Below are 27,321 nucleotides of genomic sequence, written 5' to 3'. Positions count from 1 at the left end.
CGTGCGACGGCTAAGCCCTCCCGAGCCCTGATCTGGACTTTGGAACAGCTAGACAAACCTGGTCCCAAAGAATCTGTCCCCAGGATCATCAGAGCCCAGTGCATTGTGGGGCAGGACTTTGGGAGTCTAGTCAGTGCTTGCTTATGCCATGCAGTGCATAAGTGACCAATAAAGCTTACAGGTACTGAATTTACCACACTGTGGCATCACGGTGTTTTGATCTAAGGAGCTCCCAGTAACCTAGGACATAACAGTGGCAGCTGCATGGCAGCACCAAACATACACCACAACAAGGAGCGGCTCCCAGAACAGAGGAAGAGCAGAGCGGTGTGACAGCATCTGGCACCAAGTGCCACTGGCCCCCAGGATACATGAGGGACCCCTTTGCTGCAGTCTAACCTCCCAGAAAGACACCCTATAATGCTAGAGCCTACTGCCCTAGCTGTGACCACGCTCAGATGGGGACATCAGACCTGCACCCTGCAATACACTGCGAAACGTAGGCCCAGGCCTACACTGCTCTTGAATCAGCACTTGTTGGCTGCCTGGCTTCCCAGAGGCTGAGTCACGGCTGGCACCGCCTCCATTCCTTCTTCCCAGAAAGGTTCTTCCTCCACCGGATCATTCTTTCCCACCACCACTTTTCTTTGGAATTTGGAGAGGTCACATCCGGGGTACTGCCCATGTGTGATCTTCCTCTCCCCCACCACCCATCCCCTCCACTCTTCTCCACCGTAGCTCTGCTAGAATTCTCCAGGGAAGAAAGAGCAAATAAATTAGTCATCATCACATTAGCTCACTCTCAGACAGTGGGTGCTCAACAGCCCCTGCACCAAACACGACTCTGGCCACAGGATTGCAGTCTCTTCTCTTCAGTGACTTGGGTTTATTTCTTCAGAATAAGACTAACAAAAGTTCAGCACCTCAACCACATGCTTTCACCCCGACGCAAGGCCTCCTGCAGGAGCCTAGCTAATCCCGGCAGCCCTGCCTGCCTGGGAGTCAAGGAAAGCCTCTCTGCTCCCGTCTTCTCCTTAGCCTGCTCCCTGCAGGATTACACATCACAGCCCTTTTCCTGGGAGTCACCTGTCAACTAGGGTCTGTCATCTACAGAAACCTTCCTATTCCCCATAACTCTCAGCTCAGCTGTCGACTTGCTGACTCGCTGGAGGAGGCGGTGGCTGATTAGCAGGGCCGGCTCTAGGCTTTTTGCCACCCGAAGCAAAAAATTTGCCGCCCTAAGCTCCGAGAGCGCAAGTGCCCAAGTGGAAAAAAAAAGGGTGGCCGGAAGGCTGCCCCTGGAACTGTGCCGCCCCAAGCATGTGCTTGCTTTGCTGGTGCCTAGAGCCGGCCCTGCGGATTTAGTCACAGGTGGGGCTTGGTCAAACATTCCTTAAAGACCCAGCTGCCATGTGACGTTCACTTAGAAGCCAGCTCACGTATGAATATGGCCCCCTCATTTTAGTCATTAAAGAGCTGCAGAATTCAGTGACTTACATAGACACTGTCCATGCACCTGACTATATATGGTACAGTGGGGATTTGGGGAAAGACCTCAGCTCTACAGACAGGACTCATCAGCAAGGCCATTCCCAGGCAGGAGAGATCACAGGAGTGTCAGAAGAGAAACAGTCGAGCAGTGGAAAAGACCCAGGCCCACTGTACTCACTGACATATAAGCTGCCCTCCCCTCCACCCAGACTTGCATTGTACCCTTGGTATAAAGGACTCATCTGCTCCAATATATATAATAGCTAAATAGCCTAGCTCAGCGGTTCTCAGCCTGGGGGTCGTGATCCCCAGCAGGGTCAAAAACAGGTTTCAGGGGGTCATGACCCCCCTCTTTCTGTATTCCTAAATGCTGGGGGGGGGGCTCCCAAAACTTTCTTCTGTTGTAACATGGAGCCAGGACGAGGCTGGGAACCCCTGGCCTGGCCGGAGACAGTGCTAATATCAGCACTGTGGCAATGATTCTTTCAGCTGTACATGTGGGTGGGACGAGTTCTCTAAGCCCATTAACAGCAGGGGAGCTGCCATTCTAACCGCCCTCACCCTTCATGTGTGTGGTGTGAATTATATCTGGGCCATGCTGGCTGCGAGGAAGAATGTGGATTTCACCTCTGACCTTGGATCCTCTTGGGTTGCAAACTGAGGAGCACTGCTGTTTCCTGTCTCATATGCATCTGAGTCGCAAAGTGCAGGCTGAACTTGGACCAGAATTACATGCACTGTGAAATTGCTGGTTCCACAACTGAGGGAGAGAGAGGAAAACATCTGGTTCTAATTACACCCTAAGTGCACAGTTCACGGTGTATTACTAGGCATGATGTTATAATTTAAGGTTTTAAGACAGTTTCTGTTCTAAGCCTGCTTTTGACCCTCACACCCTGAGCTCCTTTAACCTCGAACATTTGCAGCCAGAGGACAGTATGTCTCGGCAAGTTTGAAGCTATTGGATAAGCTCTTGCCAGGTTTTAGGACCTTGAAATAGAAGTGGTTTTTAATTCTTCGAACGTGGGTCTATTGTTTATTGTCTTGTCTATTCAGCCCGCCAATGTCTTTCTTTTTTCTTAAGGGTAACCCTCCACCACAATTAGTTTTCCATAGAGTTTAAGGCCAGAAGGGACCAATAGGATTATGTAGTCTGACTTCCTGTATAACACAGGCCAGAGAACCTCATCCTTCAGTTTCTGCATCAAGCCCACAACTTCTGGATGGGCTACAGCATCTCTTTGCAAAAGATCAAGTCTTGACTTAACGATTCCAAGGGATGGAGGATCCACCTAGGCAAGTTGTTGCAATGGTTAATTACCATCACTAAGGCTAAGATTTAGTCATGGGCATTTTTAGTAAAAGTCATGGACAGGTCATGGGCAATAACAATTCACAGCCTGTGACCTGTCCATGACTTTTACTATAAACACCCCTGACTAAATCTTAGCTGGCCCAGGCCACCGCTGCTCTGCAGGGCACCCCAGGTTGCTGCTGCTTTGGGTGGCCCCAGGTCCAGCCCCACCAGTTGCTGCTCTGGGAGGCCCCAGAGCCAGCCACATGAGCTGCTGCTTGGATGGTTCCTGGAGCCAGCTGCCCAGGACCTCCAAGCAGGGGCTGGTGCTGCTGCCCCCAGGGCTGCCCAAGCGGCTGGCTGAGAGGCAGCTCCAGGAGTGGCTGGTGTGGCTGGCTCCAGGGTCGCATGAGTCTGGAGTTGCTCAGGCGGCCCTGGGATCAGACACCCTAGCTGTGGCAGCTGCAGAATTTTATGGAGGTGGCGGAAAGCCACAGAATCCATGACTTCCGCGACCTCCATACAAACTCGTAGCCTTAACCATCATCGTTAAAAAATGTGCCTTGTTTCTAGCCAGAATTAGTCTAAATTCAGCTTCCAGCCACTGGAATTCATTATGCTTTTTTCCTGCATAGAGCCATCTACCAGAAATCTTCTCCCCATTTAGGGATTTGTAGAATGTGATTGAGTCACTTCTTAACCTTGGTTTTGTTTTATAATAATAATATTGTAGCTGTGTATCTAATGTGTATTATCATAGCGACCAGCTCCCCATTGTGCTAGGTCCTTATTAGCACAGAACAAAAAGACATGGTACAAGCATCATGATGGTGAGTGGCATGACCTCATGACAGGCTGTCAAAAGCAGGGTAGACACCCAAAACTGGTAGTATGTGAACTCCCAAAATACTACAACAGTCTTACACTGGAGCATGTCAGGGTACTGTCTGTGACTCCATTATATCTTGCCATGCAGGCAAAACGGACTAGGTGATAAATGGTCACTTACACCAAAAATCACAAATATTCCAGGTTACTCCCAGTCCCAAGAGGCCAGTCACTCACCCAGGTCCAGTTGCAGCCTAGATCTCTCACTGAAGACAATGCTAGTAGCCAATTCTATAGTAAACTAACTAAAGGTTTATGAGCTAAGAAATGAGAGATTAATGCAGGTAAAGTGTATGCACAGCTGAATCACAGTCTATGATTTCAAATGGTAACAGAGATGTAGTAATCTGCCAGTTTCTCGGAAGTTTCCCAGGGCTACCCAGACCAGCTCTGTGATCTATGTCTTCTTGTTCAGTTATTCTGCCCAGTTAGAATCCAAACAATCCAGAGATGAAGGATCCTTCCCTGAGTCCATACTTACAGCTTCTTCTCACAGAAAACAGGCTGACGGGGTCACCACACAGGTGGGATTTTCTTTGATTGGCAGAAAGAGAGGAGTGCATTAGGCTCCGTCTACACTGGCAAGTTTGTGCGCAGTAAAGCAGCTTTGAGAGCTGTAACTCCCGGGGTGTACACACTGCCAAGCCACTTAGTGCTCAGAAACAGCACAGATGCAGCGCTCTAAAAAAACCACCCGGACAAGAGGCGTAGAGCTTTTTGCACCAGGGCTACAGTGCTGCGGTGCCCGTGTAGACACCGTGGCGATTACAGTGCTGCGATTGGCCTCCAGGAGGTGTCCCACAATGCCTGTTCTCACCTCTCTGGTCATCAGTTTGAACTCTACTGCCCTGCCCTCAGGAGACCAACCATCATCCCCGCCCGGTACATTCCTTTGCAAATTTGAAAGTCCCTTTCCTGTTTGCTCGGTGATGTGTGCAGTGGTCTCAGTGCATCTTTCCAGGTGGCCATGCCTGCTCCATGCACCAGGCGATCCCCTGCTTGGAGCAATGCCGAGCTGCTGGACCTCATTGGCATATGGGGAGAGGAGGCTGTGCAGTCCCAGCTGCACTCCAGCCGTAGGAATTATGATACCTATGAACAGATTTTAGATGCATGATAGAAAAGGGCCATGACTGGGACACATTGCAGTGCAGGGTCAAAGTGAAGGAGCTGCTGAACACCTACCACAAGGCGCGGGAGGCAAACAGCCGGTCCAGTGCTGTACCCATGAGCTGCCGGTTCTACAAAGAGCTGGACGCGATACTCGGCGGCTACCCCACCTCCACTGCGAAGGCCCCTGGAGATACTTCATTGGCTTGCACGCCAGTTGAGAGTGGACTGAGCCAGGAGGAGGAAATCTTGGATGAAGCGGGGGAGGGGGACCCAGGGGCAGAGGAGACTCAGAGGCCAGAGATGCATGCAGTCAGGAGCTCTTTTCTACCCTGGAGGAGCCTAGCCAGTCAAAGCAGGTGGATCTTGCGATCTGATTTTGGGAATTGCTGAAGCGAGTTGTTGGGGGCAGGAGGGTTGCAGAAAGCTGGCATGTCTCCCATCTCATGCCTAGTTTGAGCAGTGGAACAGGTTGTTGATACACTCCCTCACTTCACGGGAATCTGCCTCAGAGATCTCCAGAAAACTTTTGTGGAGATACTGGGCAATCTGCTGCCACAGGTTCCTCGGCAGAGCTCCTGTGTTTCTTGCCCCGATAACAGTAACTTTCCTGCACCACTGTGCCGTTGGGGGGGTGGGGAGGAGGAGGGGGAAGGGGACCATAGCTGCACACAGACTAGCTGCATAGAGGCCAGGGCAGAAGCTGCAGGCTTGGAGAAGACCCTCCCTTGATTCCCTGCTCACCCTCAGCAGCGAGATATCTTCCATAATGATCACCTCCTGTGGAAAGTGTGGGGACAGGAATGATTATCAGGCCCACCCTATGGTGCTGGCTTTCCCCTAGTGCCCAAGAGCCACGTGTGCAGTGTACAGCAGGGTCTAGGAACAGTGATTTACCCTGCTCCTGTGGCTACTCACCATTTTGGGGGTCTTGTGGCTTATGTGTGCTTGCCTGGGGTCAGCCAGTTGTATTTTAAAGCACTGAAACAGTGTTGTCTGTGTTGCAAACAATACTGCTTCTGTAAAATGTTGCATTTAAACTTCACAGAGATGACCTTGGGAGCACAGTCTCCTCTTTGTTATCGGCGGCAGAATGGTAGCGAAGAATTAGGAAGCGTGCAAGAAGAACCAAGGAGGACTTTATGCGTGAGGTTATCATGCACTCCGCCGCTGAGAAAAAGGGATTGAAGAAGCGGCGGGACAGAGAGAAGAGGGACTGAAAGGAGAACGCAGCACACCAGAAAGAAGCTACGGAGTGGCTCTTAATAGTTATGGAGCGCCAAGCAGACATGCACTGGGCAATACTAGCTCTTCAAACCAAGCAGCTCCATGCCTGCCCTCTGCTGCAGATGCTGTCACAAAACTCTTTCCCATGCACCCCTTAGCACACCACCACCACACTCTTATCAACCTCTTGGCTCCACTCTCTACCTGCAGTCCAGCAGTGTGGCCTCCCACTACCCACTGCACTCAACACCCCTCCATCTGCAGTGTGGCCCTGCTGAAGTACAGCACCTGATGCAACACCTGATGCATCGTACTCCAAAGGAGAAGGCTGGGTATGATCCCTGGACATACACAAATCTGTAGCTGTCCCAGGATCCCTCCTCGTCTGGAGACCGTCCCTTCCCCCATCCCCCTTCCTGCTGATAATTTTTTTCATTTGACTCTCTCCTCTGGTTGTTGTCTTTTAATAAAAGAATTGTGTTGGTTTGAAATCAATCTTTATTCTATTAAGTGAAAGCAAAAAGAGCACAGCAAAGCAACATACAATTATGTTAAGGCCCCTTCTTGCATCATGTGCACCAGTCACCTCCTAGCATTACAAGCACTGCAATCCCGAGCATTGCAACAAATATTAGTGGCTTTCAGCTTCAAATTGCTGCCTCAAGGCATCCCTGATCCTTATGGCTGTGCCCCTCTAATAGCCCTGGTCTCTGGCTGTTCAAACTCAGGCTCCAGGTGCTGAGCCTCTGCAGTCCAGCCCTGAGTGAAGCTTTCACCCTTCCCTTCACAGATATTATGGAGTGTACAGCACATGGCTATAAGCATTGGAATATTGTCATCAGCCATGTCCAGCTTCCCATACAGGCATTGCCAGTGGCTCCTAAATGGCCAAATGCACACTCCAGTCATTCTGTACTTGCTCAGCCTGTTGTTTAACCTCTCCTTGCTGCTGTCAAGTTGCCCCGTGTATGGCTTCATGAGCCACGGCATTAAGGGGGTAGGCGGGGTCTCCCAGGATCACAATGTGAATTTCGACTTCCCCTTCGGTGATCTTCTGGTCCAGGAAGAAAGTCCCTGCTTGCAGCTTCTTGAATAGGCCACTGTTCCAAAAGATGTGTGAGTCATGCACGTTTCAAGACCAGTCTGCATTAATGTCTGTGAAACACCCACAGTGATCCACAAGCGCCTGGAAAATCATTGAGAAATACCCCTTGTCATTAATGTACTTGGGGCCAGGTGGTCTGGTGCCAGAATTGGAACGTGCATGCTGTCTATCACCCCTCCGCAGTTAGGGCAGCCACAATGTCACACACGTTGCCCAGAGTCACGGTCTTTTGGAGCAGGATGCTATTAATGGCCCTGCAGACTTCCATTAACACAAGTCCAATGGTTGACTTTCCCACTCCGAACTGGTTAGCGACCGTTTGGTAGCAGTCTGGAGTAGCCAGCTTCCACAGTGCAATCGCCACAAGCGTCTCCAACAACAGGGCAGCTCTCACTCTCATGTCCTTGTGCCGCAGGGCTGGGGCGAGCTCATCACACAGGCCCATGAATGTGGCTTTCCTCAAGCGAAGTTCTGCAGCCACTGCTCATCCCAGATGTGCATCACAATGGGATCGCACCACTCAGTCCTTGTTTCCCGAGCCCAAAAGCGGCGTTCCATTGTGGTCAGCACCTATCGTGTCATAGCTAGTACACATGGCGAGATCAATGTCGCACTCCTCTTGCCTTTGTAGTTTAAGGAATAACTCCACTGCCACTCATGACGTGTTGGTCAGTGTGAGCAGCATTCTGGTCAATAGCTCGGGATCCGTTCCTGTAGCCAGAAAGAGGCAAGGCAGGGCAGGGTGCACAATACACAGACTGTTGAAAGATGGCACCAAATGCGGACGGAAGCACAGGGATTGCTGGGATGCAAAACAATGCATCACGGGGCATTGGGACAGGACCCAGGATGCCCCGCGACCCCTTCTGCCTTCTCACAAGTCTTAGCGGCAAAAGAGAAAGAGATGCTCTGTGGGACAGCTGCCCAGAGTGCAACGCTCCGAATAGCACCGCAAGTGCCGCAGGTGTGAACACACTATTGCGCAGACAGCTGTCAGTGTGAACACACAACAGCGGTTTCCCTTTGGTGCTCTCTGAGCGGCGCTGTAACGTTGCAAGTGTAAACGTGCACTTTGAGTCTTTGAGCTCTGATCATCAGTTGCAAGGACCACTTGCCTTCAAATGCGGAGGAATTAGCACTTTCCTGTCAAAGTTCTTCATTTGAATTACACAAGGTTTCTTTCTCATTTGATGGGTTATTTAGTGACAGGGATTTATACAATGTAAATGTTTGCTGCTACATTATAACAGGATACAGATAAGTGACAGCAATGAATGTAACATCCCATTAGTTTTTATGAAGCTTAAATACCAAATACATTCTTATACCTTTAACAATCACTTTGACCTATACGAATGCACACGCGAATTTGCCTCACTTCCAGCTGTGAATGTGGCAGTTTGCAGTGCAGCCTACAGTTTTGATCATCAGCGTCACAGCAAGTTAACAACTTGTTCTTTTACAGGAGCTCTAAATTGTATGTTGTGGTAGGTCCCCGCCCACACTTGCAGCATGACAAAACCCAACCCTTTTAGGAGAGGAACCAAAGAATGTTGTATCCAGTTGAAAAAACATGGGGGTTTCATGTAACAAGCATGTATTCACCTGAAATGGAATTTAGCCAGGACACTGGGGCTAACATCCTATTTGTGTGGAGCAGGCTGTAGTCATCAAAGATCCTAGGAGCGCTTTAGCACCAGCATTTACATATCATCCAAGAGATATAACAGTCCAGATCCTCAGATGATGGGAACTGGCTTCACTGAAATCATTGATTGACCGCTAAGGTTCTGGGCTAGCAGCTTCCAGTAAGGAATGTGTGACAAACCCCAGAGCAGATATGCCTACCAACATCATTCTGTGAGAAAATCAATGTAGAATAGGCCTGCATGACACACATTCCCTCCCACCTAGTATGCATCCTGTGCCCCCTCCAGCTATTTCCTTTCCCATCACTTCTGAGTTCTATGTTGGCAGACTACTGTCCTTTTCCTCCATCCAGCTTCCACCCATCTGATTCACGCAGCAACATCATAACCCAATGCTTGCAACAATACTCTCACCCACAATGGGAATGAATTAATTACAGGACTTTGTCCTCATCTAGTTCCTTCCAGCCAAGCATCTCAAAATGCTTTGCAAACATTCACAAGGTTTAATGACCTAAAAATCAAAAACAAACCTATAAATGGTGGAAGCATGGATAAATTGCTAAGCATGGATACAAAAGACTAGCACAAGCATGTAGGGATAAAATCAGGGAGGCTAAGGCACAAAATGAGTTACATCTAGCAGGGGACATTAAAGGATGTTTTACAGATACATTAGGAGCAAGAAAAAGACAAAGGAAAGCGTAGGTCCCTACTTAGCATAGAAGGAGAGTTAATAACAGACTACATCAAGAAGGCTGAGGTGTTTAATGCCGATTTTACTTCAGTCTTCACTAAAAAGATTTATGGTAACTGGATACATAACACAATAAATATTAACATCTGGGGGAAGAAATTAGGACTGTTGATTAATTGCAGTTAATTCACGCGATTAACTAAAAAAATTAATGGCGATTAATTGCAGTTTTAATCGCACTGTTAAACAATAGAATACCAATTGAAATTTATTAAATATTTTGGATGTTTTCTACATTTTCATAGATATTGTATTCTGTGTTGTAATTGAAATCAAAGTGTGTATTATTTTTTATTACAAATATTTGCACTGTAAAAATGATCAACAAAAGAAATAATATTTTAGTTCACCTCATACAAGTACTGTCATGCAATCTCTTTGTCATGAAAATGCAATTTACAAATGTAGATTTTTTTTGTTACATAACTGCACTCAAAAACAAAACAATGTAAAACTTCAGTGCCTATAAGTCCACTCAGTCCTACTTCTTGTTCAGCCAATTGCTAAGACAAACAAATTTGTTTGCATTTACAGGAAATAATGCTGCCTTCTTATTTACAATGTCACCAGAAAGTGAGAACAGGCATTTGCATGGCGCTTTTGTAGCTGGCATTGCAAGATATTTACGTGCCAGATATGCTAAACATTCTTATGCCCCTTCATGCTTCAGCCACCATTCCAGAGGACATGCTTCCATGCTGATGATGCTCGTTAAAAAATAATGCATTAATTCAATTTGTGACTGAACTCTTAGGGGGAGAATTGTATGTCCCCTGCTCTGTTTTACCTGCATTCTGCCATATATTTCATGTTATAGTAATCTCAGATGATGAATCATAGAATCATAGAATATAAGGGTTGGAAGGGACCCCAGAAGGTCATCTAGTCCAACCCCCTGCTCAAAGCAAGACCAATTCCCAGTTAAATCATCCCAGCCAGGGCTTTGTCAAGCCTGATCTTAAAAACCTCTAAGGAAGGAGATTCTACCACCTCCCTAGGTAACGCATTCCAGTGTTTCACCACCCTCTTAGTGAAAAAGTTTTTCCTAATATCCAATCTAAACCTCCCCCACTGCAGCTTGAGACCATTACTCCTCGTTCTGTCATCTGATACCATTGAGAACAGTCTAGAGCCATCCTCTTTGGAACCCCCTTTCAGGTAGTTGAAAGCAGCTATCAAATCCCCCCTCATTCTTCTCTTCTGCAGGCTAAACAATCCCAGCTCCCTCAGCCTCTCCTCATAACTCATGTGTTCCAGCCCCCTAATCATTTTTGTTGCCCTTCGCTGGACTCTCTCCAATTAATCCACATCCTTCTTGAAGTGCGGGGCCCAAAACTGGACACAGTACTCCAGATGAGGCCTCACCAATGTCGAATAGAGGGGAACGATCACGTCCCTCGATCTGCTCGCTATGCCCCTACTTATACATCCCAAAATGCCATTGGCCTTCTTGGCAACAAGGGCACACTGCTGACTCATATCCAGCTTCTTGTCCACTGTCACCCCTAGGTCCTTTTCCGCAGAACTGCTGCCTAGCCATTCGGTCCCTAGTCTGTAGCTGTGCATTGGGTTCTTCCGTCCTAAGTGCAGGACCCTGCACTTATCCTTATTGAACCTCATCAGATTTCTTTTGGCCCAATCCTCCAATTTGTCTAGGTCCTTCTGTATCCTATCCCTCCCCTCCAGCGTATCTACCACTCCTCCCAGTTTAGTATCATCCGCAAATTTGCTGAGAGTGCAATCCACACCATCCTCCAGATCATTTATGAAGATATTGAACAAAACCGGCCCCAGGACCGACCCTTGGGGCACTCCACTTGATACCGGCTGCCAACTAGACATGGAGCCATTGATAACTACCCGTTGAGCCCGACAATCTAGCCAACTTTCTATCCACCTTATAGTCCATTCATCCAGCCCATACTTCCTTAACTTGCTGACAAGAATACTGTGGGAGACCGTGTCAAAAGCTTTGCTAAAGTCAAGAAACAATACATCCACTGCTTTCCCTTCATCCACAGAACCAGTAATCTCATCATAGAAGGCGATTAGATTAGTCAGGCATGACCTTCCCTTGGTGAATCCATGCTGGCTGTTCCTGATCACTTTCCTCTCATGCAAGTGCTTCAGGATTGATTCTTTGAGGACCTGCTCCATGATTTTTCCAGGGACTGAAGTGAGGCTGACTGGCCTGTAGTTCCCAGGATCCTCCTTCTTCCCTTTTTTAAAGATTGGCACTACATTAGCCTTTTTCCAGTCATCCGGGACTTCCCCGGTTCGCCACGAGTTTTCAAAGATAATGGCCAATGGCTCTGCAATCACAGCCGCCAGTTCCTTCAGCACTCTCGGATGCAACTCGTCCGGCCCCATGGACTTGTGCACGTCCAGCTTTTCTAAATAGTCCCTAACCACCTCTATCTCCACAGAGGGCTGTCCATCTCTTCCCCATTTTGTGATGCCCAGCGTAGCAGTCTGGGAGCTGACCTTGTTAGTGAAAACAGAGGCAAAAAAAGCATTGAGTACATTAGCTTTTTCCACATCCTCTGTCACTAGTTTGCCTCCCTCATTCAGTAAGGGGCCCACACATTCCTTGGCTTTCTTCTTGTTGCCAACATACCTGAAGAAACCCTTCTTGTTACTCTTGACATCTCTGGCTAGCTGCAGCTCCAGGTGCGATTTGGCCCTCCTGATAACATTCCTACATGCCCGAGCAATATTTTTATACTCTTCCCTGGTCATATGTCCAACCTTCCACTTCTTGTAAGCTTCTTTTTTATGTTTAAGATCTGCTAAGATTTCACCATTAAGCCAAGCTGGTCGCCTGCCATATTTACTATTCTTTCGACTCATTGGGATGGTTTGTCCCTGTAACCTCAACAGGGATTCCTTGAAATACAGCCAGCTCTCCTGGACTCCTTTCCCCTTCAAGTTAGTCCCCCAGGGGATCCTGGCCATCCGTTCCCTGAGGGAGTCGAAGTCTGCTTTCCTGAAGTCCAGGGTCCGTATCGTGCTGCTTACCTTTCTTCCCTGTGTCAGGATCCTGAACTCAACCGACTCATGGTCACTGCCTCCCAGATTCCCATCCACTTTTGCTTCCCCCACTAATTCTACCTGGTTTGTGAGCAGCAGGTCAAGAAAAGCGCCCCCCCTAGTTGGCTCCTCTAGCACTTGCGCCAGGAAATTGTCCCCTACGCTTTCCAAAAACTTCCTGGATTGTCTATGCACCGCTGTATTGCTCTCCCAGCAGATATCAGGAAAATTAAAGTCACCCATGAGAATCAGGGCATGCGATCCAGTAGCTTCCGTGAGCTGCCGGAAGAAAGCCTCATCTACCTCATCCCCCTGGTCCGGTGGTCTATAGCAGACTCCCACCACTACACTCTACTACTATGACCCAGCACATGTTGTTCATTTTAAGAACACTTTCACTGCAGATTTGACAAAACACAAAGAAGGTACTGTGGCAAATTGCCGGCACTACTATGATGGGTCTCGTGCTTTCTCTTCTTGGGGGTGTGTGTTCAGGGCACCATTTCTTGCCCCTGAACTGAGGTATTAACTGCCCGACTAGTATCCTAGAGGAGGGGAGTGGAGAGGGAATGACCCGGGCCCGCCCTCTACTTCGGGTCCCATCCCAGAAACCCTAGGGATAGCGGTAAACCACTAGAACTAGTGGTTCCTTCCCCTAGGCTACTTCCCTCTCCTGCCCTTCAGCTTGTGGGGCTTCCTGCCCTCCCTCTGCACAAACCAGGTGTCCCTTTACCTAGGGTCTTCATCTTCTTAGCCCACCGCAGCACTTCTCCAGACTCTCCTCTGCTTCCCTCCAAACTGCTCTCTGTTCCAACACCAATCCACTCTCTTTCAACTCCTCCAAACTGCTCTCTACTACCACATCAATCCTCTCTGCTTCAACTCCTCCTCTTGTCTGATTGAAGCAAGGGGTTTTTATCATGTGACTGGCTTCAGGTGCTCTAATTGGCTTCAGGTGCTTTAATTAATTTATAGCAAACTCTCTTCCCTCTCCAGGGAAGAAGGCTCCCTTCTAGCCCTCTCCTGCTGCCCTCTGGCCTGGGCTTTCCTTGCTTTTTGCCCCTGCTTTAGTTGTCCCCCCCACCCCCACCCCACCGGCGACTGGGCCAAACGCTTTTTCTTCATTTTGTTTTTTTTTTTGCTGTTTTTTTTTTCTTTGCTGCCATTCGAGTGCTGGTCGGCTGCCAGCTTGCCTGCCAGCCCCTCCATGCCTGCCCTCGGATGCTGCTACTGCTTCAGCTGCAATCTCTGGAGGAGGGGGGGAGGACTGCCGACCCGCTCCCCAGAGGAGGAGAGTGGAAGCCCCCAGACCCAACCGTTTTGCTGTTCATTTGTGGACCCGCAATTAATCGTCTTCTTATCTTTGCTTGGCATTTTTGGAATGCTCCACAAAGACCGGGAGAGAAGACAGCTGACGGAGACATCGCCCGGGGAAGCTACAAATCATCGTGGAGGGGGCCGTAAGACTGAGTAACTTTTGAACTGTACTCTCGTGGGGGGGAGTTTGACTGTGTCTTAACTGCGTTTGTAGGGGCACAGGGGGTGTAGCACAGAGCTGCCCCCCAATCCATCGGTGCCCCCCCCACACTACTACAACCGTCACGGCCCCCCCGCCGTCCGTCCCTGCTGCCAACCTGCCATCTGCCTCTAGCCTCAACTGCTTGCTTTGAATTCCATCATCCGGACCAGACACAACAGCCGACCAAACGAGACTCTTTGGATAAATGCGCGTGGGTCCGTGTCCCCCCCCACCCCCGGACTGCCCACCCCACAGTTTGCCCCCACTACCTGACCCCAACTCCTGTTTCCTTCCCCTGTCCAGTCCGACCCATTTGCCCCGGAATGGCGGGGAATGAGAGGGGTGAGGCCCCTCTAACAATCTCAGTTGCCCCTCCCCTACCTACCCCCCTGCCCAACTCCCGAGCCTCCCCCCCACCACTGCTGCCAAAACACCTGCCATCGCCCCCGCTGGGGCATTGGCAGCCAGAGGCACTGGGGCTATTATTGCCGCTGCTACGCCCACCACCCCCCCAGATTCTAGGAAAGACCCCCAGTTAGCCGGAAAGGCCAGGGTGCGAAGAAGGGGAAGGGCCCCACCACAACCACAAAGCCCTCCATGGCAGAGGCTGCCCCCACCACTGTGGCCTCATCATCGACCATGGCGTCCCTCCCCGCTGTTCCCTCCACCAGCTTTGCGAGTGTCCCCCCCGGTCCCCAGAGCGTATGCCCGGGTGGTGGCAGCCCCCTCCCCCGCCTGCCGCCTCGTCATCTTGCCCAGCCACCGCCTCCGCTACCATTAATAGCGGCCGAGGCCCCTTTCCCACCATGACCAGGAAGCATGGCGTCCGTTGCCTCCTGGTGCCCACCTCGCCCCATATAGAGACATACGTGCAGGCATTGGCAAGAGTGGTAGGACCCATGGCTATTGTGGTGGCCTCCAAAATGTACAGGAAGGTCATCTTTTTCTTAGCATCGGAGGCTGCCACCTAGGAGGCGGTGGAGAAGGGCCTGGCGGTGGGGGGGGTGTTTGTCCCCCTGGAGCCGCAAGAAGACCTGGGCGTCCGCCTAGTCCTGACCTCCGTCCCTCCTTTTCTACCCAATGCCGCCCTGTTACCCGCTCTCTCCACCCTGGGGAAACCCGTTTCTGTCATCAGCCCTCTCCCGTTGGGCTGCAAGGACCCCACCCTCCGTCACGTCCTTTCGTTCCGCCGGCAAGTGCAGCTTTTACCGCCGCCAGCGGCGCGTGACGGAGAGGCGCTCGAGGGGTCCTTCCTAGTCCCCTACCAGGGAGCCCGCTATCGGGTCTACTGTTCCACAGGAGAGGCCCGGTGCTACCTCTGCCAATCAGCGGGGCATGTCCGAAGAGACTGCCCCTTGGCCCGGCGGGAAGGGGCATCCAAGACCCCCGAGACCCGGCAGAACATCGGCTCCGTCGTTGCCGATGCCCCTGGCCGCCCGACATCTGAAACCACCTCTCCTCCTGCTTGATCCACCGCTGCTTCTGCCCGGGCCCAAGAGACACCTCCCCTACAATGCCCAGATGAGCGAGGGAGCCCCGCCCTTGCTGTTAACAATCCAGCAGAGCCTATGGAGGAGGGTGCAGCAAAGATATTACCAGGCATAGGAGAGGGCCTGCCCCAAGGAGAACCGCCCCCCCTATGCTGCCTCACCGTTACCCCCCCAAGCCCCTGAACCATCACCTCTGCCCTCCGACATGACCCCTGCTAACCAGCCCCCAGATGATGCTATGGTGGGCTGGACCCTAGTCCAGGGAAAGCGAGGCAAGCGGAAGGCTCGAGCTCCGTTGCACCCATCCGATGCAGAGGCCCCCCGGAAGACCAGGAAGGGAGGCACTGACACTGAGCCTTCTGCTATGCCCACGAGTGAGATCCATTTGCCAGTGTCGGGAGGGGAGGACAAAATAGCACTGGAAGGTAGACTCTCCCCTCCACGGAGACTCTCCCCTCCGAGACCCCTGAGGAAGCCCCTTCTGCCCGAATATCACCTGAACCCCCTGCGATCCCCGAAGTGACTGTCGTAGCGGGCGCCAGAGGGGAGACCCCCGGGGTGGCAGAAGACGACCTCTTCTCCATGTATGAGGAGATCGAGGCCCTAGGTTTGTCCCCGGTCACCCAGGGAGAGAATGACCTACTGCCGGCTGGCCTCGATCTGGGCAACCTTACCCCCATCCCCCTTTCCCCATGCTCCCTCCCCCTAACCGCCTTCCCGGGTGGGCACCCTACAGAAGGTGGTCCACCACCTGATGCCATGGCCGCCAAATCCACCACAGAGCCTGTGCCTAGCATCACTGGGAGCCCCCTCCCCCACCCCTCAACCCTCGAATCTGCACCTTTCAGCTGCTTGCCTCCCAAAGCCCAGAGCCTTGCCTCTGCCCCCGCCCCCACCCCCACCCCTGTCCCTGCCCACTCCACCTCCTCCTGCAATGCTATTGCCACCCCTGGGGTTATTTCTTTTCTGTTTTTTGCGGATTCCCCCCAGGGAGCAGCCTTTGCATTTTCCTGCCACGACCAATTAGGAGCTGCAATTTTCCCTCCGCCATCCCCTTCTACCCCTAGGCATGAGATGGACCTAATAACTTTAGCCTGTCAGACGCCCCGTCGGTGGTCCGCACCCTGCCTGCCCACCTCAGTGGACCATGAGGCTGCATCAAGAGTCCCACCAGGGAATAACCCAGAAAATCGCAACTCCAACCCCCCATGAGCTGCGAAATGCATTGCGGGAGTTTTTAGAAAATATCCGTAGCTCCCGCAACAGGGTACAGCTGGCTCTCCAGCTATGGGGGGACTTTGATCAAATCCTCCAGGCCACAAGGGCCCTTATAAAGGAGGGTAGAGGGCAAGGAAGGCGTGGTGCTGTGGCCTACGGGCGGGCCCGCAGCTTCTGTAATGATTTATTCACTTACGGGATGGGTCACGGATTGCTGCGCGACCCGCTGGGGGCCGCGAACACCCCCGCCAATAAGGAACCCCCATCCCCCCGCATGACGCCTCTCATTATCACAACTTTGAACACCAGGGGCTGTAGGATGGCTCTCCGCAGGTCCCAGGTGCTCTCTTACCTTCGGGAAGGGGGGTACTCTGTGGTTTTCCTGCAGGAGACCCATACGGATCCGACCGCCGAGGAGAACTGGCGGCTGGAGTGGGGGGACGGAGTCTACTTTAACCACTTCACGATTCGGCAAGCTGGAGTGGCGACCCTGTTCTCCCCCAACCTACGGCCAGAGGTGCTAGGGGTCACTGAGGCCGTGCCGGGCCACCTGCTGCATCTCCGAGTCCGTATGGAGGGGCTCGTGGTCAACTTTGTTAATATCTATGCCCTGACAATGAGCCCGGAACGGCCACAATTCTATCAGCAGATGTCCAACTTCCTCGGCACCCTAGATTCTCACGAGTGCCTAGTCCTGGGAGGGGACTTTAACACCACCCTCGAGGAATGGGACCGCTCAGGGGCCGAGCTGAGCCCGGCCGCTGCGAACATTCTCCGAGGAATAGTCGAACATCACTCCCTAGTAGACGTCTGGTGTGACCACCACCCAGATGACACTTCCACGTTCACCTTTGTCTGGGTGGAAGCCCATCAGTCACACCACTCTCGTTTGGACCGTATTTATTTATCCCGTTTCCATCTTTCACAGGCCCACTCCTCCAACATTCGGCCGGCCCCATTTTCCGACCATCATCTAGCCACCATAACAGCCTCCCTCCGAGCAGAGAGACCGGGACCAGCCTATTGGCACTTTAACAACAGCCTGTTGGAGGATGAGGGCTTTCTGACGTCCTTCCGGGAGTTTTGGCTGGCCTGGAGAGAGCAGCGGCATGCCTTTCCCTCGGCGCGGCGATGGTGGGATCTAGGGAAGGTGCGTGCCAAGCTCTTCTGCCGTGATCAGGGCACCAGCCGACGGAGAAATGCAGCGATAGAGCAGTTGGAACGGGAGGTCTTAGAGATGGAGAGGCATCTGGCCGCCAGTCCCGAAGACCCGTTCCTCTGCGGAGCATGCCGGGAGAAGCGGGAGGAGCTCCGGGCCCTCAAGGACCATCGGGCCCGAGGTGCCTTTGTTCGATCTCGCATCCGCCTCCTTCGGGAGATGGATCGCGGCTCCCGTTTCTTCTACGCCGTGGAGAAGACGAGGGGGGCCAAGAAACACGTCACCTGCCTTCTAGCAGAAGACGGCGCCCCCCTCACGGATCCTGTGGAGATGTGTGGGAGGGCCCGTGACTTCTACACAAGCCTTTTCTCCCCGGATCCGACCGATCCTGGCACTTGCAGGGTGCTCTGGGAGGAACTCCCCATGGTCAGCGTGGGCGGCCGAGACCAGCTAGAGCTGCCTCTCACCCTGGCCGAGTTCTCGGAAGCCCTCCATCGCATGCCCACCAATAAATCTCCGGGCATGGACGGGCTGACCGTGGAGTTCTACCGCGCGTTCTGGGACACCCTTGGCCCAGACCTAGCCACTGTCTGGGCTGAGTCTTTGCAGGGCGGGGTCCTCCCTCTTTTGCGCAGGCGAGCAGTGCTCGCCTTGTTACTGAAGAAGGGGGACCTCCACGATTTACGAAACTGGCGTCCCGTCTCACTCCTTAGCACGGACTACAAAATCGTAGCGAAAGCAATCTCGCTGCGGCTAGGGTCCGTGATGGCGGACGTGATCCACCCAGACCAGACCTATACTGTCCCGGGTCGCAGCATTTTTGACAACCTATTTCTAGTCTGAGACCTTTTGGAGCTCGGGCGTAGAGACGGTCTGTCGTTCGCCCTCCTGTCTCTCGATCAGGAGAAGGTGTTTGATAGAGTGGACCATGGGTACAGGAGGTTGACGGGGTTGGTGCTGCGGGAGCCGGAGCTGTGGCTGGTCCTGTTGGCGTATGCCGATGACGTGCGCCTCGTGGTCCAGGACCCGGGGGACTTGGTGCGGGTGGAGGCTTGCCAGGCCACCTATTCAGCAGCCTCCTCCACCCAAGTCAACTGGGTCAAGAGCTCTGGCTTGGTGGTCGGGGACTGGCGGCGGGTGAGCTCCCTCCCACCCGCGCTTCAGACCATCCGGTGGAGCGTGGGTTCACTGCTCTACCTAGGCGTTTACCTTTCTGCCACGCACCGTTCTCTGCCGGAGAACTGGCAAAATTTAGAAGGCGGGGTGATAGAGCGGCTCCGGAAATGGACGAGGCTACTCCGCTGTCTCTCCCTCCAAGGGAGAGCACTGGTGCTTAACCAACTGGTCCTGTCCACGCTCTGGTATCGGCCCAATACCCTGGTCCCGGCCCCAGGTTTCCTGACCGACCTCCGGACATCGATTCTAGAGTTCTTTCGGTCAGCAATGCACTGGGCCCCTGTTGGGGTTCTTCATCTACCCCTGAAGGAAGGAGGGCAGGGCCTGAAGTGTCTGCAGACTCAGGTCCGTGTCTTCCGCCTCCAGGCCCTGCAGAGGCTCCTTTATAGTGCAGGTAGTTTGACGTGGAGCATACTGGCGCACGCCTTCCTGCGCCGCTTCCAAGGGCTCCAATACAACTGGCAGCTCTTATCTTTGTCCAAGAGGTTTTTCGCGAGACCTCTCTGGGCTGCCGGTCTTCTACCAGGACTCCTCCGGACCTGGAAACTGTTTTCAAAGACCAGGTCCATGGCGGCCACCGTGGGAGCAGATCTCCTCGCAGAGCCCCTGCTACACAACCCCCAGCTCCGTGTGCAGGCGGCGGAGTCCTGCTCGGTGCGCCAGAGTTTGGTCCTGGCGGAAGTCACGAGAGTTGGAGACCTCCTGGACTACGACCGGGGAGACTGGCTGGATCCCCTGACGCTCGTTCGGCGCATGGGGCTCTCCAGACCTCGTACCCCCTGGTGCGTACTTCAGGAGGTGAAGGCCGCCTTGATGCCCACTGCTCGGGCTTATCTCAACCGAGCCCTGCGCAAGGGCGCGCCCCACCCACCCTCTACCCCAGGCCCGCCGGACCTTTCAATTGGGCCCCTTACCTCGTAGATCTCAACAAACCCTTCACCCTTTCACTGCGAGCGGCTGCATGAACTGCAGCCAGTCAGCTTCCAAATTGCGCCACGGAAATATCTATACACACTCACGCTTCACACTCGCACCCTGGTGTCCCACCCTGATACAAAGTGGCGGGACCTTCTGCCACCTTTGGAGGGTGAGCAACCCCGGTGGGCCAGCCTGTATTCCACCTTGGTCCCGAGGCCTGTCGGGGACATTAGTCGGCAGCTCCTTCACGGAGCTGTAAGCACAGGCGTGTTTTTGACACAGTTCACCCCCATCCCGGATACTTGCCCTTTTTGCAACGTGAGGGAAACCCTGGTGTACGTATATTTAGAGTGTGCCAGGCTGCAGCCCCTTTTCCGGCTCCTCACGAATATTTTATTACGCTTTTGGCTACACTTTTCCCCTCACCTTTTTATTTACACACTCCCCATCCGTGGCCCCACAAAATCGCGAGATCTCCTGGTTAACCTCCTCCTAGCCCTAGCTAAAACAGCCACTTATAACACCAGAGAGGGGAGGTTGGCTAATGAAGCGTCCTGCAATTGTAGGGCCATTTTCCGATCCTCAGTACATTCACGTATCCGGGCGGAGTTCCTCTGGGCGGCGTCCACCGACTCCCTTGACACCTTCGAGGAGCGGTGGGCGCTGTCTGAGGTTCTCTGCTCGGTGACCCCGTCTGGTTCCCTCCGTCTGACCCTTTGATTGAGGAGAAGAGCGAGAGACCCCAGCCCCAGCCGTTGCTGCTATGGATACCATCATCACTGTCACCTAGGAGGGGTCCTATAACACATGGTGTACGTCTCCCCCCACCCCCAAACCACCCACCCCGCAGCCATGCCCATGTTGTCGGGCACTCTCAGGAGAGGAATAATCGGTGACACTGGGTGTGGCACTAGGTAACTCGAGGGGGTGGAAGACCACGAGTGTCCAGGAAGCCCCCCCGCTCTGGGCCCAGGCTAGCCTGAACACTTCTCACTCCTGAAGGCTGCTGTGTTATACCTTGTGTTTGCTTTGTTTTGTTGCATAATTTTGCTTTATCCTTTTTGGTGATTCCTTGTAAGTGTTACCCAAATAAAATTCTTTTCTGCTTCAAAAAAACACTCTCCTGCTGCCCTCTGGCCATGCTGTATCACAGTACCAATGTGACATTTCTAAAGATAGCTACAGCATTTGACCCAAGGTTTAAAAATCTGAAGTGCCTTCCAAAATCTGAGAGGGACAAGGTGTGTAGCATGCTTTCAGAAATCTTAAAAGAACAACACTCCAATGTGGAAACTACAGAACCCAAACCACCCAAAAGAAAAAATCAACCTTCTGCCGGTGGCATCTGACTCAGATAATGAAAATGAACATGCATCAGTCTGCACTGCTTTTGATTGTTATCAAGCAGAACTTTGAGTCATCAGCATGGATGCATGTCCTCTGGAATGGTGGTTGAAGCATGAAGGGACATATGAATCTTTAGCACATCTGGCACATAAATATCTTGCAACACCAGCTACAGCAGGGCCATGCGAATGCCTGTTCTCACTTTCAGGTGACATTGTAAACAAGAAGCAGGCAGCATTATCTTCTGCAAATGTAAACAAATTTATTGTCTGAGTTATTGGCTGAACAAGAACTAGGACTGAGTGGACTTGCAGGCTCTAAAATTTTAAATTGTTTTATTTTTGAATGCAGGTTTTTTGTATATAATTCTACATTTGTAAGTTCATCTTTCATGATAAAGAGATTGCAGTACAGTACTTGTATTAAGTGAATTGAAAAATACAATTTCTTTTGTGTTTTTACAATGCAAATACTTGTAATAAAAATAAATATAAAATGAGCACTGTACACTTCGTATTCTGTGTTGTAATTGAAATCAATATATTTGAAAATTTTTAAATGGTATTCTATTATTGTTTAACAGTGCGATTAATTGCACGATTAATTTCAATTAATTTTTATAATCACTTGACAGCCCTAGAAGGAATGCAAGACAAAATAGGGAAAGAACCGGTTAAAGCATATTTAGATAAGTTAGATGTTTTCAAGACAACAAGGCCTAATGAAATGCATCATAGGATACTTAAGGAACTAGCTGAAGCAATCTCAGAACTGTTAGCGATTATCTTCAAGAACTCATGGAGGATGGGTCAGGCCCCAAAGGAGAGGAGATGTGCAAACATACCTATCTTTTAAAAAGGGAACAAAGAGGACTGGGGAATTATAGACTGATCAGTCAGCCTAACTTTGATACCTGGGAAGACACTGAACAAAGTATTAAACAATCAATTTGTAAGCACCTGGAGTTATAAGAAATAGCCAGTACCATTTGTCAAGTACAAATCATACCAGAGCAACCTAATTTCCGTCTTTGATAGGGTTACTGGCCTAGTGAATAGAGACGAAGTGGCAGACATGATATAGCTTGTTTTTAGTAAGGCTCCTGACACAGTCCCACATGACATTCTTATAAGCAAGCTAGGGAAATGTGGTCTAGTTGAAATTTACCATAAGGTGGGTGACAACTGGTTGAAAAAACCATACTCAAAGCCCTGGTCTACACTACAAGTTTAGGTCGAATTTAGCAGCATTAGATTGATTTAACCCTGTGACCGCTCTGGACAGCACTTTCAACTCAGATGCACTAGCGAGGTACACAGGAAAATCGCTAGGAACTTTTGAATTTCATTTCCTGTTTGGCCAGCATGGCTAGCTCATCAGCAGAGGTGACCATGCAGAGCTCATCATCACAGGAGACCATGCAGTCCCAGAATCGCAAAAGAGCTCCAGCATGGACCAAATGGGAGGTACTGGATCTGATCGTTGTATGGGGAGAGGAATCCGTGCTATCAGAACTCCATTCCAAAAGACAAAATGCCAATATATGTGAAAAAATCTCCAAGGGTATGATAGACAGAGGCTACAACAGGGACCCGCAGCAGTGCCGCGTGAAAATTAAGGAGCTCAGGCAATCCTACCAAAAAACCAAAGATGCAAACGGCCACTCCGGGTCAGAGCCCCAGACATGCCCTTCTATAATGAGCTGCATGCAATTCTAGGGGGTGCCCCTATCACTACCCCATCCCTGTTCATGGACACCTGCAAGGGGGGGGAGTCTAACACAACAGGGATGAGGATTTTGGGGACGAGGAGGAGGATAGTGCACAACAGGAAAGTGGAGAAACCGTTCTCCGTGACAGCCAGGAACTGTTTATCGCCCTGGAGCCAATACCCTCCCAACTCTCCCAAGGTGGGCTCCCGGACCATGAAGCCAGAGAAGGCACGTCTGGTGAGTGTACCTTTGTAAATATAATACATGGTTTAAAAGCAAGCGTGTTTAATGATTAATTTGCCCTGAAGACTCGGGATGCATTCGTGGCCAGTACAGCTACTGGAAAAGTCTGTTAATGTGTCTGGGGATGGAGCAGAAATCCTCCAGGGACATTATTAAGGGGACATTCAGAGGTGGCCGTTCCTTCTGGGCTGTTTGCCTGTGGCTGAAAAGAAATCATCCCTGCTTTTAGCCACGCGGTGGGGGGGGGCGTTCACTCTGAGCTGTTCACGTTTGGCTGGCCGGGATCTTCCCTGATGCTAGTCACGTGGTGGGAGAAGGGGTGAAGGGATCATCCCAGAGAATTGCGGGGTCGGGGGGGGGGGTTAGTTGGGTTTGTGCTGCACATTAACCTGAAAACCGCAGCCCCTCCTTTTAAATGGTCAACCCAACAGGTGCTTGGTTTGGGAAAGGAGGGCGCTGCTGTTTGAAACCATTCCCACATGTTATGAAGGTAGAAGAAGCCAAAAGACTGTGGCTTACCATGGCTGCCTGCAAGCTGAATTCTGTTGCCCGGCCCTGCTTGTGTGATCTCTCAAACCAAACTGGTAGGCCCTCAATATAAGAGGCAAAATGCGACCTTGTACCGAAAGCACATGTGCTATGTAATGTTAACAGCTTGGTTCACTGTGAAAGAGTCTACCCATTGTTCTCTAAAATGTGTCTCTTTAAATGCTACTCTCCCTTTTTTCCTCCCGCAGCTGCAAATGTTTCAACACTCCCCCTATCATCTCCATGCCAGAGGCTAGCACAGATAAGAAGGCAAAAAAACCGCACTCGCGATGAAATGTTCTCTGAACTCATGCAGTCCTCCCGCACTGAAAGAGCTCAGCAGAATGCATGGAGGCAAACAATGGCAGAGTCCAAAAAAGCAAAAAATGAATGTGAGGACAGCATGATGACAGGAGGCAGGATGCAATGCTGAAGCTACTGGGGGATCAAACTGATACGCTCTGGCATCTGGTGGAGCTGCAGGAAAGGCAGGAGGAACACAGACCGCCGCTGCAGCCCCTGTGTAACTGCCCACCCTCCTCCCCAAGTTCCATAGCCTCCTCACCCTCGGGGAAGGAGGTTGGCTTACAGGGAAGTAGAGTGAACCAAGGGGGCAGGTTTTCATCAAGGAGAAACAAACAGAACTGTCACACCATAGCCTGGCCAGTCATGAAACTGGTTTTCAAAGCTTCTCTGATGCTCAGCACGCCCTGCTGTACTCTTCTAATCGCCCTGGTGTCTGGCTGCATGTAATCAGCGGCCAGGCGATTTGCCTCAACCTCCCACCCCGCCATAAACTTCTACCCCTTACTCTCACAGATATTTTGGAGCACACAGCAAGCAGCAATAACAATGGGAATTGGTTAGTCTCTAAGGTGCCACAAGTACTCCTTTTCTTTTTTTTAATGGGAATATTGGTTTCCCTGAGGTCTAACCAAGTAAGTAAACTGCGCCAGCGTGCTTTTAAACGTCCAAATGCACATTCTACCACCATTCTGCACTTGCTCAGCCTATAGTGGAACAGCTCCTTACTACTGTTCAGGGTGCCTGTGTATGGCTTCATGAGCCAGGGCATTAAGGGGTAGGTTGGGTCCCCAAGGATAACTGTAGGCATTTCAACATCCCCAACAGTTTTTTCTGGTCTGGGAAGTAAATCCCTTCCTGCAGCTGTTCAAACAGACCAGATTTCCTGAAGATGTGAGCGTCCTGTACCTTTCCCGGCCATCCCATGTTGATGTCGGAGAAACGTCCCTAGTGATCCACTAGTGCTTGCAGCACCATTGAAAAATACCCCTTGTGGTTTACGTACTGGCTGCCAAGGTGGTCCAGTCCCAAGATAGGGATATGCATTCCGTCTGTCACCCCACAATAGTTAGGGAATCCCATTGCAGCAAAGCCATCCACTATGACCTGCACATTTCCCAGAGTCACTACCCTTGATAGCAGCAGCTCAGTGATTGTGTTGTCTACTTGGATCACAGCAGCCCCCACTGTAGATTTGCCCACTCCAAATTGATTATCGACTGACCGGTTGCTGTCTGCCATTGCAAGGTTCCAGAGGGCTATCGCCACTTGCTTGTGAACTGTGAGGGCTGTTCTCATCTTGGTATTCTTGCGCTTCAGGGCAGGGGAAAGCAAGTCTCAAAGTTCCATGAAAGTGTCCTTACGCATGCGAAAGTTTTGAAGCCACTGGGAGTCATCCCAGACCTGCAACACTATGCAGTCCCACCAGTCTGTGCTTGTTTCCCGGGCCCAGAATCGGTGTTCCATGGCATAAGCCTGCCCCATTGCCACCAGGATGTCCAACTTGCTGGGGCCCATACTTTGAGAGAAGTCTGTGTCCATGTCCTCATCACTCTCGTCACTGCACTGCCATCACCTCCTCGCCTGCTTTTGCAGGTTCTGGTTCTGCACATAGTGCAGGATAATGTGTGAGATGTTTACAATGCTCATAACTGCCGCGGTGATCTGAGCGGGCTACATGCTTGCCGTGGTATGGCATCTGCAGGAGAGCAGAGTTGTAGTGGAAGCAGTGGCTGACAACGGATGCTAAGAGAATAGATACTTATAGAGAACAATGAGAGGACCTGCGAGGTGGATTCATAAGAGCAGGAGAGCAGAGTTGCAGCGGAAGCAGTGGAGGATGACGGTTAGCACCGTGCACATTTCCCGAGGAAGAACACTCGTACCCTGGAGCCCATGACAGCCAACATGGAGAAATTCACTATTGAGACAATAGCAGCAGAGCAGAGTTGCAGCAGAAGCAGTGGATGACAACAGTTAGCAGTCCTACTGCACCATCTGCTGAAAGCAGTATGGCATCTGCACGGAAAAAAGGCGCAAAACAATTGTCTGCAGTTGCTTTCACGGAGGGAGGGGTGACTGACGACATGTACCCAAAACCACCCACGACAATGTTTTTGCCCCATCAGGCATTGGGAGCTTAACCCAGAATTCCAATGGGCGGTGGAGACTGCGGGAACTGTGGGATAGCGACTCACAGTGCACCGCTCTGTAAGTCGGTGCTAGCCACAGTAGTGAGGACACACTCCAACTTAATGCGCTTAGTGTGGGCATACGTAATCGACTGTATAAAATCGATTTCTAAAAATTGACTTCTATAATATCGACCCAATTTTGTAGTGTAGACATACCCAAAGAGTAGTTATCAATGGTTTGCTGTCAAACTCAAGGACATATCTAGTGGGGTCCAGTACTATTCACTCCATTATCCAAATCATTAATGAAAATGTTGGCAAGTATGCTTAGAACATTTGTGCATGACGCCAAGCTGGGAGGAATTGCTAGCATTTTAGTGAACCAGATTAAAATTCAAAACGACCTTGACAAAGCACAGAATTGGTCTGAAATCAACTAGATGAAATTCAATAAAGATAAGTGCAAAGTACTACATGTAGGAAGAAAAAAATCAAATAGCTACAAAATGGAGAATAATTGGCTAGGCAGTAAAACTAAAGATAAGGCTCTGGGCATTATAGTGGATCACAAATTGAATATGAGTCAGCAATGTGATGCAATTTAAAAAAGGCTAATATCATTCTGGGGTGTATTAACAGGAGTGTCCTGCTCTACTCGACGCTGGTAAGACCCCAGCTGGAGTACTGTGTCCTGGTCTGGGTGCCACACTTTCGAAAAGATGTGGACAAACTGAAGAGGCTCTAGAGGTGAACAAAAATGGTAAAGGTATTTAAAAACTCGATCTGTGGGGAAACGTTAAAAAAACGGGGCATGTTTAGTCTTGAAAAAGAAGACTATGGGGGGACCTGATAACAACCTTCAAGTACGCTGTTCTAAAGAGGATGGTGCTCAGTTATTCTCCATGTCCACTGAAGACAGGACACAAATGGGCTTAATCTGCAGCAAGGGAGATTTCAGTTAGATATGAATAAACCCTAACTATAAGGATAGTAAAGCAGTGGAATAGGCTTCCAGGGCTGGTT

Source organism: Caretta caretta, chromosome 9, assembly GCF_965140235.1.
Source record: "Caretta caretta isolate rCarCar2 chromosome 9, rCarCar1.hap1, whole genome shotgun sequence".
In the NCBI taxonomy this organism is placed as follows: domain Eukaryota; kingdom Metazoa; phylum Chordata; order Testudines; family Cheloniidae; genus Caretta; species Caretta caretta.
This window is presented reverse-complemented; position numbering follows the sequence as displayed.